Source organism: Nerophis ophidion, linkage group LG11 (genome assembly GCF_033978795.1).
Source record: "Nerophis ophidion isolate RoL-2023_Sa linkage group LG11, RoL_Noph_v1.0, whole genome shotgun sequence".
In the NCBI taxonomy this organism is placed as follows: domain Eukaryota; kingdom Metazoa; phylum Chordata; class Actinopteri; order Syngnathiformes; family Syngnathidae; genus Nerophis; species Nerophis ophidion.
The window spans coordinates 21,187,831-21,200,670 of NC_084621.1; the positions used below are offsets into that span (position 1 = coordinate 21,187,831).

Genomic DNA, 12,840 nt, shown 5'->3' on the forward strand with positions numbered 1-12,840 from the left:
ACAAAGTACTGACTGAAAACAGGATTTAAAAACTTTAGACCTTGTCCAGGATTTGATACCAGGGTCTCTCATACCTTAAGCAAAAATACAGGAGTGGACCAACAAGACCTGGAACAAATCTTTCCAGTAAATCTCATCAAACGTCAGATTTTAATAGGGGACACAATCTGAAACTTGATTACCTTATTGCACTTTTATACTTATTGATCCCCTGAGTGTGTGATGTCTGAAAAAAAATGTTCAAATCAAGTCTAAAGTCACAAATACAATGACAACTGTGTGAATGAGGAAGAAAGTTATGATTGCAAAAAGGAGTACTAAAGAGGGCCGGCCTGGGAAATGAATCCAGGGGCTCTCGCTTCCGAAGCGAGAATCATACGACTAGACCAACAAGCCCTGCATGCAAGGTTGCCCAACTAATCTCATTAAATGTGAAATTAGGGGACACAATCTGAAATGTTGTGGTAAACTTTTGACCAACATTTTAATCTACTACCATTTTCATGAACAAATGTTGAACAACAGCTCTTATATCCAATCAAGTACTCTTTAATGCAGAATAAATTTGGCCAATTTACAGGTTCCATGGTGTAATGGTTAGCACTCTGGACTTTGAATCCAGTGATCCAAGTTCAAGTCTTGGTGGAACCAACCTGCTGTATTTTAGTGACAAATTGTTCAGTAATACAACTATATTTAGTTTGATAAATTTTAATGGATCCTTTAAATGTGTGATGTCTGAAAAATTGTTCAAAATCAAGTCCGAAGTCACAAATGTAATGACACATGTTTGTACCAGGGAAATATTAGATTGGATGTATAGCACCCGAAGTGAGAATCATACGACGAGACCAACAAGGCCTGTAAAATAACTTTGCATAAATCTTTAAAAAATTTAACATTTTAATAGATGACACAATCTGAAACTGTGCTTTTAACACATATTTTGATTGACTACCATTTTCATGCATAAATAAACTGAGGGTTTACCACCTCAGTCCTAGAACTAATTGAGCTCGTAAGTTGAGACACAACTGTATTTATTTCGGATGTTTTTATTGATATCTTGAGTGTGTGATGTATGGAATATTAAATGGCAAAAGCTCAAAATGCTGAACCCGAAAACTAAAATGGCTCAACCCAAAACGCTGCAACATGAAACAACGCAACTTCAAATAAATCAATTAAAAAACTAACGATGTACGAGTTGGCATTCTTCTACTAACTAAAATGGCTCAACCCAAGACGCTGACAACACGAAACGTCGCAATACAAAATGCTACACAAGCTGCAACACCAAATGGCGCAACATGACTGTAACACAAAACACCATCAACACGAAACAATGCAACACAAAATGCTACATGAATATTTTTGTACAGTGACAATTAATTACCAGATTAGATGATGCAAGCCCGACTAGCTCAGTCGGTGGAGACTCTTAATCTCAGGGTCGTGAGTTCGAGTCGGGCGGTTGATTTTTTCGCCAAGGAAATTCAGTACGAGACAGTGCAACACTTACAATAAAAACACAAACAAACCTGTAACGATGTGCAAAACGCTGCAACATGAAATGCAGAAAAACATGAAAAAGTGCACCCCAAATCATGAAACATCGTAACACAAAACGTTCCAACACAAAACGTTCCAACGCAAAATGCTACATTAATATTTTTGTACGGTAACAATCACTCATCAACAATTTTTGTGCGGGCCCGGCTAGCTCAATCGGTAGAACATGAGACTCTTAATCTAAGGGTCGTAGGTTCGAGCCCCACGTTGGGCAAGTATATTTTGCTGAGGAAATCCAACATGAGACGGTGCTCCACCTCTCATAAATCAATAAAAAAAACTGTAGCGATGAGCGAGTTTGCATTCTTCTGCCAAACTCACTTAATTAATAATATTTTTCTTTTTGTACAGTAATAATCAATAAAGAGCGCATATGTAACTAAGAAACACCACAGCACGTAACGTGACATGAAACCCATCAAACTTTTACGGCAACAGCCCAAAATGCTGCACCTGAAAACTAAAATGGCTCAACCCAAAACGCTGCAACATGAAACAACGCAACATGAAATGCCGACAACACGAAATGTCGTGGCACGAAACGTCGCAACACGAAATGTTGCAACAGTTGTGACACCAAACGGAGCAACATGAAATACCGCGACCCAAATCATGAAACATCATAAGACAAAACGCCATCAACACGAAACGTTGCAACACAAAATGCTACATGAACATTTTTGTACAGTATCAATCACTTATCACGGTTCTGGATCCAGCTCAGTCGGTAGAACATGAGACTCCTAATCTCAGGGTCGTTGGTTTGAGCCCCACGTTAGGTGTTTGAATTTTGCCAAAGAAATTCATATCACGAGACGGTGCGACACTTCAAATAAATCAATTAAAAAAACTGTAACGATGTGCGAGTTCGCATTCTTCTGTTGAATTCACTTTATTAATAATATTTTTTTTTTGTACAGTAATAATATGTAGCTTATAAAGTTTAAAATCAAGTTTAAATAAATGATAAATGGGTTGTACTTGTATAGCGCTTTTCTACCTTCAAGGTACTCAAAGCGCTTTGACATTACTTTCACATTTACCCATTCACACACTGATGGAGGGAGCTGCCATGCAAGGCGCCAACCAGCACCCATCAGGAGCAAGGGTGAAGTGTCTTGCTCAGGACACAACGGACGTGACGAGGTTGGTACTAGGTGGGATTTGAACCAGGGACCCTCGGTTGCGCACGGCCACTCTCCCACTGCGCCACGCCGTCCCTAATAATCATATAAAAAGACAACTGTGTGTACGAAGGAAAAAAATAGGAATAAAAACATGACTCATAAACATATAAGGGACACAATCTGAAAATGGACAAGGAACTATTTTTCACAAAAGTAATGTTATTTGCATTTTTCACAGAAGCATTAATCAAATGACAGTGATACTGAACACTTTTCGCTTCAATGTTTCAAGAAGGTTCCACCAAGACTTGACCATGGATCACTGGATTCAGAGTCCAGAGTGCTAACCATTACACCATGGAACCTGTAAATGTACGTGTAAAACAATGTGATCCTACAGTACACAGTACTTGATTGGATTTGATAGATTGTCATTGATCCCTTGAGTGTGTGATGTCTGAAAAACATAGGTCGAAGTTTAAAATCAAGTTTTAGGTCAAAAGTAAAAATAAATATGACTAAGTGAGTACGAGGTACAAAGTACTGACTGAAAACAGTACTTAAAAACTTTAGACCTTGTCCAGGATTTGATACCAGGGTCTCTCATACCTTAAGCAAAAATACAGGAGTGGACCAACAAGACCTGGAACAAGTCTTTCCAGAAAATCTCATGAAAAGTCAGATTTTAATAGGGGACACAATCTCAAAAATTGATTACCTTATTGCACTTTTATACTTATTGATCCCTTGAGTGTGTGATGTTTGAAAAAAAAAATGTTCAAATCAAGCCTAAAGTCACAAATACAATGACAACTGTGAGAATGAGGAAGAAAGTTTTGATTGCAAAAAGGAGTACTAAAGAGGGCTTGTCCGGGAATTGAACCCGGGACCTCTCGCACCCGAAGCGAGAATAATACGACTAGACCAACAAGCCCTGCATGCATATTTCCCCAACTGATCTCATGAAATGTGAAATTAGGGGACACAATCTGAAATGTTGTGGCAAACTTTTGACCAACATTTTAATTTACTACCATTTTCATGAACAAATCTATTATATCCATTCAAGTCCTCTTTACCGCATGATATTTTTGTATTTAAATACAGGTTCCACGGTGTAGTGGTTAGCACTCTGGACTTTGAATCCAGTGATCCAAGTTCAAGTCTTGGTGGAACCAATTTATGGTAAGTTAAGTAATATGGTAATCATTAATAATACTGTTATTGATCAAATATTTTGGAGAATTCATAAATGTTTAGGAGTCCTTTCTTTATTCATAGTCATGTTTGGATCAGCTAGTACTTTTCAATATATATTCTGTATACCAGTTTCTCTTTGTCTACAGAAGTTTGTATTGTTTTAGTCATTGGAATGTGAAAGGGATACATCCCCCTCTTTATTCCTATTCTGTCTTGATGGTCCTTCTTACTCAGCATAGAAATAAACTGAGGGTTTACCACCTCAGTCTTAGAACAAATACAGCTCGTAAGTTGAGACACAACTGTATTTATTTCGGATGTTTTTATTGATCTCTTGAGTGTTTGATGCAAGGAATATTAAATGGCAAAAGCCCAAAATGCTGCACCCGAAAACTAAAATGGCTCAACCCAAAACGCTGCAACATGAAACAACGCAAGATGAAATGCCGACAACACGAAATGTCGTGGCACGAAACATCGCAACAGTAACAATCATTCATCAAGGTAGAGCATGAGACTCTTAATCTCAGGGTCGTGGGTTCGAGCCCCACATTGGGTGATTGAATTTTGCCAAGGAAATTCAACACGAGACAGTGCGACACTTTTCCATCCATCCATCCATTTTCTGCCGCTTATTCCCTTTCGGGGTCACGGGGGGCGCTGGCGCCTATCTCAGCTACAATCGGGCGAAAGGCAGGGTACACCCTGGACAAGTCGCCACCTCATCGCAGGGCCAACACAGATAGACAGACAACATTCACACTCACATTCACACACTAGGGCCAATTTAGTGTTGTCAATTAACTTATCCCCCGGTGCATGTCTTTGGAAGTGGCAGGAAGCCAGAGTACCCGGAGGGAACCCACGCATTCACGGGGAGAACATGCAAACTCCACACAGAAAGATCCCGAGCCTGGATTTGAACCCAGGACTGCAGGAACTTCGTATTGTGAGGCAGACAAACTAGCCCCTCTGCCACCGTGAAGCCCGCGACACTTTTCATAAATCAATAAAAAAAACGTAACAATGTTCGAGTTCACATTCTTCTACTAACTAAAATGGCTCAACCCAAAACGCTGCAACATGAAATGCCGACAACACGAAACGTCGCAATACAAAATGCTACATGAATATTTTCGAGATCAATGCAGGCCCGGCTAGCTCAGTCGGTAGAGCATGAGACTCTTAATCTCAGGGTCGTGGGTTTGAGCCCCATATTGGACTTTTAAATTTTTCCCAAGGAAATTCAACACGAACACTGCCACACTTTTAATAAATAAATAAAAAAACTGTAACGATGTGCAAAACGACGCAATATGAAATCTATCCATCTAAATACTGCATATTTCAGTTTTACTATAAAAAACAAAGTTGTCTTTGACAAAAAAGGCATAAAACCCCTTTTGTTTTACTTTATACCAACCTCAAGTTGATATAGAGATTTACTGTAAGCATTAAATAAATAAATAAAATATATAATTCGACTCATTTTTAACATTTTAGTGACTGAGACCCTCTATGCTCCCCAGGAGACCTAAGGATTAAAAAAAAAAAAATCCATATATTTTGTTATGGTTTGAAAATGAAAAATATCAAAATGGCCCCCGCATGCTTAAATTTTTCCGTGTGCGGCCCTCTGTGGAAAAAGTTTGGACACCCATGGTGTATGCCTTCGAAAATTAGGCTAAAAATAGTTTACAATGAATTTCACAGTAAAAAGTAGAAAGAAATATTACCCTGTGTGTACGAAGTAAAAAGTAATGACTGAACAAAGGATTTAAAGACATAAAAGCTTGTTCAGGATTTGAACCCAGACCATCGGAGAGGAGCAGCTTGTTAAGACTTTAGTTTAGGGGGCTACTTCATATGTTCATGTGGAAACTCGCTAGGTACACCCCCGAACCCAACTGGGACCCCCGTACCAAAACGGTTTAATACAAATACACGTACTGTTACACTCCTAGTTTTTATGGATCCCATAAGTGAGTGATGTCAATAAAAAAATGATCAAAATCAAGTCAAAAGTCACAAATGAAAAAAGTTATAATTGAAAAATATCTACTAATAAGAAACAATCTGAAATTGCACTTTTATCAACATTTAAGGAGCTCTCTTTTTCATGCTGCAGGACACTCTGAATATTATCCACTCCAGTTGTACAAGTTGGTTCCACCAAGACTTGAACTTGGATCACTGGATTCAAAGTCCAGAGTGCTAACCATTACACCATGGAACCTGTATAATTCCCCCAAATGATACTGCAGTAAACAGTAATTGATTGGATATAACAGATGTGTTTGATATTTTTTCATGAAAATGGTAGAAAACTAAAAATCCGAGACAGAGGGACGCTTCAAGCTGAGGACTCTCCCGCGGGTTAGATTTTTGACTGTGAACTTAATTTTGAACTTGTATCTCCTTTATTTTGACATCACACACTCAAGGGATCAATGACAATCTGCACAATCAAATACAGTTGGTTCTTACTTTACAAGCCCTATTTGTTCTAGGACTGATCTTGTAAACCCTTATTTGATTTGTGCATGAAGATGGTAGTAAATTTAATTTTTTGTTAAAATATTGTGTCCCCTATTAAACATTTGTTCAGCAATCCATGAATTGATTAACGTGGACCCCGACTTAAACAAGTTGAAAAACTTATTCGGGTGTTACCATTTAGCGGTCAATTCTACGGAATATGTACTGTACTGTGCAATCTACTAATAAAAGTTTTAATCAATCAATCAATCAAAACCCTGTTGCAGGGTTTGTTGGTCTTGGACAAGTCCTTGTGTTCAAATTATTTTAGGATTGTGTAGGTTCCATGGAGTAATGGTTAGGACTTTGAATTCAGTGATCCAAGTTTAAGTCTTGGTGGAACCAACTTGCAGTATTTAAGTGGACATTTTTCATCGATTGACTTAATGTATTCCTTCAGAAAATAGGATAAAAATAGTTTACAATGAAGTTCACAGTCAAAAGTAGAAAGAAATATGACTATCTGTGAGTGAGGTAAAAAGTAGTGACTGAAAACAGGACTTAAAGACATAAAGTCTTGTCCAGGATTTGAACCCAGACCATCTCTCCCAATCTGAGCAAGGATACGATGATACTAAGAAGTTCTGGACTGAGACTTACCAACGAAGGTTCTGAAATGTGAAATTTTAATAGAGGACACAATCGGAAACTTGATTACCTTTTTGCACTTTGATACTTATTTAGATTCACTGACATTTTCATACATAGATGAACTAAGGGTTACCAGCTCAGTCCTAGAACAAACTGTGGTCATAAATTTAGGTACCACTGTGTTTGATAAGTCACAAATGTAACAACAATTGTGTGAACAAGAAAGACAAGTTATGATTAAAAATAGGACTTACAAACATATGGGCTTGTCCGGGAATTGAACTCGGGACCTCTCGCACCCTAAGCGAGAATCATAAAACTAGACCAACGAGCCTGAGGGACATAATACCATACATCTTTTAAAAATGTTTTAATCCTTTAATAGGGGCCACAATCTGAAACTGTGCTTTTAACACATATTTTGATTGACTACCTTTTTCATGCATAAATAAACTGAGGGTTTACCACCTCAGTCCTAGAACTAATAGAGCTCGTAAATTGTATTTTTTTCAGAGATTTTTGTTGATCTCTTGAGTGTGTGATGTATGGAATATTGATGTAAAAGTTTTAAGTCACACATTTAAAGACAAGTGTGTGTACGAGGGAACAAGTTCTTACTAAAAACAGGATTTATAAACATATAAGAGCTCAATTAGAAACTGGATTACAACATTTTACTTTTAAGCCAAATTTAGACTCATTCCTTTTTTCATGTAAAAATACTTAAAAGGATGTACTAAACACTAATCACTCTTAATGTGACAAGAAGGTTCCACCAAGACTTGAACTTGGATCACTGGATTCAGAGTACAGAGTGCTAACCATTACACCATGGAACCTGTGTACAAACCCCTAAATAAAGTGATCCAACAGTAAACAGTACTGATGAACTTTGATAGATTTTCATTGACACCTTGAGTGTAAGTTGTCAGGAAAATGGAGGGAAACGTTTAAATCAAGTCTAAAGTAAAAAAAAAAAGACAAGACTTGTGACTGTGTGTATGAGGGGAAAAGTCATGACTAAAAACAGGAATTATAAACACAAGTACTCGTCCAAGTTCAATAAATCTCATGAAATGTGAGATTTTAATAAAGGACACAATCTGACATTGTGTCAAAACTTTTAACCATTTTTTAATTCATACCTGAAGAAAGCAGTGAATCCAAATTTGGGTTAATAGTGCAAAGTTTTAACCCAGTTTCAGATTGTGTCCCCTATTAAAATTTCACATTTTATTTGAGATTTGTACAGCAATCATGTTGCAGGGTTTGTTGGTCTTGGACAAGTCCTTGTGTTAAAATTATAATTCCTGTTTTCAGTCATGACTTTTCCCCTCGTACACACAGTCACAAGTCTTGTCTTTTTTTCAATTTTAGACTTGATTTAAACGTTTCCCTCCATTTTCCTTACAACTTACACTCAATAAAACTCTATCAAAGTATATCAATACTGTGTACTGTAGGATCACATTGTTTTACATGTACATTTACAGGTTCCATGGTGTAACGGTTATCACTCTGGACTTTGAATCCAGTGATCCAAGTTCAAGTCTTGGTGGGACCAACTTGTAAATATACAGTGTTCAGTATGATTCACCTGAATATCTTTTAAATGAAAAATAAATCAAAATTAAATTAAAGAATGTGTTAAAAGTGCGGTTTGGTATTATAGTCCGTAGTAAGAGTTTATATTTTCGCCACATTAATTTTCAGGGCTTGTTGGTCTATTCTAAAGAAATTCAATTTCCAGACAAGCCCTTGTGTTTATAAGTCTTATAAATCGGATCATTTCTCCTGGTACACACAGTTGTTGTTACATTTGTGACTTTAGACTTGATTTTCATCATTTTTGCAGACATCACACACTCAAGGGATCAATGACAATCTTTCAAATCCAATCAAGTACTGTGTACTGTAGGATCACATTGTTTTACATGTACATTTACAGGTTCCATGGTGTAATGGTTAGCACTCTGGACTCTGAAGCCAGTGATCCAAGTTCAAGTCCTGGTGGAACCTTCTTGTAACATTGGAGTGAATTTAAATTTGGCTTAAAAGTACAGTGCTGTAGTCCAGTTTCTATCTGTGCTCTTATGTTTATAAGTCCTGTTTTTAGTAAGAACTTTTTCCCTCGTACACACAAATGTCTTTACAGTTGTGACTTTAAACTTTTTCATCGATATTCCATACATCACACATTCAAGAGATCAATAAAATCATTAAAAATCTCCGAAATAAATTCAACTTACGAGCTCTATTAGTTCTAGGACTGAGGTGGTAAACCCTCAGTTTATTTATGCATGAAAATGGTAGTCAATCAAAATATGTGTTAAAAGCACAGTTTCAGATTGTGGCCCCTATTAAAAGATTACAACATTTTTTAAAGGATGTATTCCATTGTGTTTTTAAGGCTTGTTGGTCTAGTCGTATGATTCTCGCTTAGGGTGCGAGAGGTCCCGGGTTCAATTCCCGGACAAGCCCTTATGTTTGCAAGTCCCATTTTTAATCATAACTTGTCTTTCTTGTACACACAGTTGTTGTCACATTTGTGACTTATCAAATACAGTGGTACCTACATTTATGACCACAGTTTGTTCTAGGACAGAGCTGGTAACCCTTAGTTCATCTATGTATGAAAATGTCAGTGGATCTAAGTAAGTATAAAAGTGCAAAGAGTTCCAGATTGTGTCCCCATTAAAATCTCACAATTCATAACATTTGTTGGTAAATCTCTTTCCAGGACCTCTTAGTATCGTCGTATCCTTCTTGCTCAGAGTGTGAGGGATAGTCTGGGTTCAAATCCTGGATAAGCCTTTATATCTTTAAGTCCTGTTTTCAGTCATTACTTTTTATCTCGTACACACATATTCATATTTATTTCTACTTTTGACTGTGAACTTCATTGTAAACTATTTTTATCCTATTTTCTGAGGGTATGGACTAAATCAATCAATGAAAAATGTCTACTTAAATACTGCAAGTTGAATCCACCAAGACTTGAACTTGGATCACTGTATTTCTTTGGCGTATGAATTTTGCCAAAGAAATTCATACCACGAGACGGTGAGACACTTCAAATAAATCAATTAAAAAAACTGTAACGATATGCAAGTTGGCATTCTTCTGTTAAATTCACTTTATTAATAATATTTTTCTTTTTGTACAGTAATATTATGTAGCTTAGAAAGTTTAAAATCAAGTTTAAAATCACATAAAAAGACAACTGTGTGTACGAGGGAAAAAGGTAGGAATAAAAACATGACTCATAAACATATAAGGGACACAATCTGAAAATGGACAAGGAACTATTCTTCACAGAAATGTTGTTTATTTGCATTTTTCTCAGAAGCATTAATCAAATGACAGTGATACTGAACACTTTTCACTCTAAGGTTACAAGATGGTTCCACCAAGTCTTGAACTTGGATCACTGGATTCAGAGTCCAGAGTGCTAACCATTACACCATGGAACCTGTAAATGTACATGTAAAACAATGTGATCCTACAGTACACAGTACTTGATTGGATTTGATTGATTGTCATTGATCCCTTGACTGCGTGATGTCTGAAAAACATAGGTCGAAGTTTAAAATCAAGTTTTAGGTCAAAAGTAAAAATAAATATGACTAAGTGAGTACGAGGTACAAAGTACTGACTGAAAACAGGACTTGAACACTTTAGAGATTGTCCAGGATTTGATACCAGGGTCTATCGTACCTTAAGCAAAAATACAGGAGTGGACCAACAAGACCTTGAACAAGTCTTTCATGAAACGTCAGATTTTAATAGGGGACACAATCTGAAACTTGATTACTTTATTGCACTTTTATACTTATTGATCCCTTGAGTGTGTGATGTTTGAAAAAAAAAATGTTCAAATCAAGCCTAAAGTCACAAATGCAATAACAACTGTGTGAATGAGGAAGAAAGTTATAATTGCAAAAAGGAGTACTAAAGAGGGCTTGTCCGGGAATTGAACCCAGGACCTCTCGCACCCGAAGCGAGAATCATACGACTAGACCAACAAGCCCTGCATGCATATTTCCCCAACTGATCTCATGAAATGTGAAATTAGGGGACACAATCTGAAATGTTGTGGCAAACTTTTGACCAACATTTTAATTTACTACCATTTTCATGAACAAATCTATTATATCCATTCAAGTCCTCTTTACCGCATGATATTTTAGTATTTAAATACAGGTTCCACGGTGTAATGGTTAGCACCCTGGACTTTGAATCCAGTGATCCAAGTTCAAGTCTTGGTGGGACCAATTTACGGTAAATTAAGTACTATGGAAATCATTAATAATACTGTTATTAATAAAATATTTTGGAGAATTCATGTATGTTTAATAGTCCTTTCTTTATTCATAGTCATGTTTGGATCAGCTAGTACTTTTCAATATATATTCTCTATACCAGTTTCTCTTTGTCTACAGAAGTCTGTATTGTTTTAGTCATTGGAATGTGAAAGGGATACATCCCCCTCTTTATTCCTATTCTGTCTTGATGGTCCTTCTTACTCAGCATAGAAATAAACTGAGGGTTTACCACCTCAGTCCTAGAACAAATAGAGCTCGTAAGTTGAGACACAACTGTATTTATTTTGGATGTTTTTATTGATCTCTTGAGTGTTTGATGCAAGGAATATTAAATGGCAAAAGCCCAAAATGCTGCACCCGAAAACTAAAATGGCTCAACCCAAAACGCTGCAACATGAAACAACGCAAGATGAAATGCCGACAACACGAAATGCCGTGGCACGAAACATCGCAACAGTAACAATCATTCATCAAGGTAGAGCATGAGACTCTTAATCTCAGGGTCGTGGGTTCGAGCCCCACATTGGGTGATTGAATTTTGCCAAGGAAATTCAACACGAGACAGTGCGACACTTTTCATAAATCAATAAAAAAACTGTAACGATGTGCGAGTTCGCATTCTTCTACTAACTAAAATGGCTCAACCCAAAACGCTGCAACATGAAATGCCGACAACACGAAACTTCGCAATACAAAATGCCAGAGGTGTGGACTCGAGTCGGACTCGAGTCATGAATTTGATGACTTTAGACTCGACTTGACAAAATGTAAAACGACTTGCAACTCGACTTAGACTTTAACATCAATGACTTGTGACTTGACTTGGACTTGAGCCTTTTGACTTGACATGACTTGCAACTTTCCCCAAAACCCAAAGATTAAAAAGTTATTCAGGAGCGCTCCGTATCTTCCATTGTGTCCGCAAGTGTGTCAGTGTGTGCGGTGACAGCCTGTGCGCTACTTGTCAGTACAACAGCCAATCAAATTACATCCACGTTATTTTCGTCACACAGCATTCATCCAATCAAATTGCAGGAAAACCAACGAAGAAGAGCTCTCAATCAATAGAAGAATATGTGAGGAAAAATTATGCCATAAAGTGTTTCGTTCGGGTATTAAAACTACAACTTGGTTAACAAAAAAGTAATTGCCGTATGCAAAACTTGCGGTTGGAAGATTACAGACGGAGACGCAACAACTTGCAACTTCGTTCGACATTTAAAGTTGCACAAAGAAGGGTACGTTTTGAATGTAAACTAAAGTTTATTGGCTGAGTAACGTAACTTTTATGTGTTGTGTAGTTAAATCAGTGAGGCTGTAAACTCACTGCTAACGTTATAACCATAGACATCATATAAGGGTACACAGCAACGAGCGCTACTGCCTGTTGCCGCAGACGAGACGCGGGGCCGCCATCTTGGAGTGGTGATCCGCTCCACTCAGGGCAATTCCTTTCGCAGGAGCAATTAACTGTCAGCACATTTAAT

At 37.3% G+C, this 12,840-nt stretch overlaps 11 non-coding genes across 11 annotated transcripts; 6 read left to right on the forward strand and 5 right to left on the reverse strand.

Moving 5' to 3' along the window:
- Positions 1-579: 579 nt before the first annotated feature.
- On the forward strand, positions 580-651 carry trnaq-uug (transfer RNA glutamine (anticodon UUG)). The gene has a single exon. It is a non-coding gene; the product is annotated as a tRNA-Gln (tRNA).
- Positions 652-3,561: 2,910 nt separating this feature from the next.
- On the reverse strand, positions 3,562-3,633 carry trnap-cgg (transfer RNA proline (anticodon CGG)). The gene has a single exon. It is a non-coding gene; the product is annotated as a tRNA-Pro (tRNA).
- Positions 3,634-3,805: 172 nt separating this feature from the next.
- On the forward strand, positions 3,806-3,877 carry trnaq-uug (transfer RNA glutamine (anticodon UUG)). Its single transcript has one exon. It is a non-coding gene; the product is annotated as a tRNA-Gln (tRNA).
- A 2,186-nt stretch (positions 3,878-6,063) lies between these two features.
- trnaq-uug (transfer RNA glutamine (anticodon UUG)) lies at positions 6,064-6,135 on the reverse strand. Its single transcript has one exon. It is a non-coding gene; the product is annotated as a tRNA-Gln (tRNA).
- Positions 6,136-7,795: 1,660 nt separating this feature from the next.
- Positions 7,796-7,867, reverse strand: trnaq-cug (transfer RNA glutamine (anticodon CUG)). Its single transcript has one exon. It is a non-coding gene; the product is annotated as a tRNA-Gln (tRNA).
- A 653-nt stretch (positions 7,868-8,520) lies between these two features.
- On the forward strand, positions 8,521-8,592 carry trnaq-uug (transfer RNA glutamine (anticodon UUG)). Its single transcript has one exon. It is a non-coding gene; the product is annotated as a tRNA-Gln (tRNA).
- Positions 8,593-8,975: 383 nt separating this feature from the next.
- trnaq-cug (transfer RNA glutamine (anticodon CUG)) lies at positions 8,976-9,047 on the forward strand. Its single transcript has one exon. It is a non-coding gene; the product is annotated as a tRNA-Gln (tRNA).
- Positions 9,048-9,437: 390 nt separating this feature from the next.
- trnap-agg (transfer RNA proline (anticodon AGG)) lies at positions 9,438-9,509 on the forward strand. Its single transcript has one exon. It is a non-coding gene; the product is annotated as a tRNA-Pro (tRNA).
- Positions 9,510-10,429: 920 nt separating this feature from the next.
- On the reverse strand, positions 10,430-10,501 carry trnaq-cug (transfer RNA glutamine (anticodon CUG)). Its single transcript has one exon. It is a non-coding gene; the product is annotated as a tRNA-Gln (tRNA).
- Positions 10,502-10,986: 485 nt separating this feature from the next.
- trnap-cgg (transfer RNA proline (anticodon CGG)) lies at positions 10,987-11,058 on the reverse strand. Its single transcript has one exon. It is a non-coding gene; the product is annotated as a tRNA-Pro (tRNA).
- A 172-nt stretch (positions 11,059-11,230) lies between these two features.
- On the forward strand, positions 11,231-11,302 carry trnaq-uug (transfer RNA glutamine (anticodon UUG)). Its single transcript has one exon. It is a non-coding gene; the product is annotated as a tRNA-Gln (tRNA).
- Positions 11,303-12,840: the final 1,538 nt, after the last annotated feature.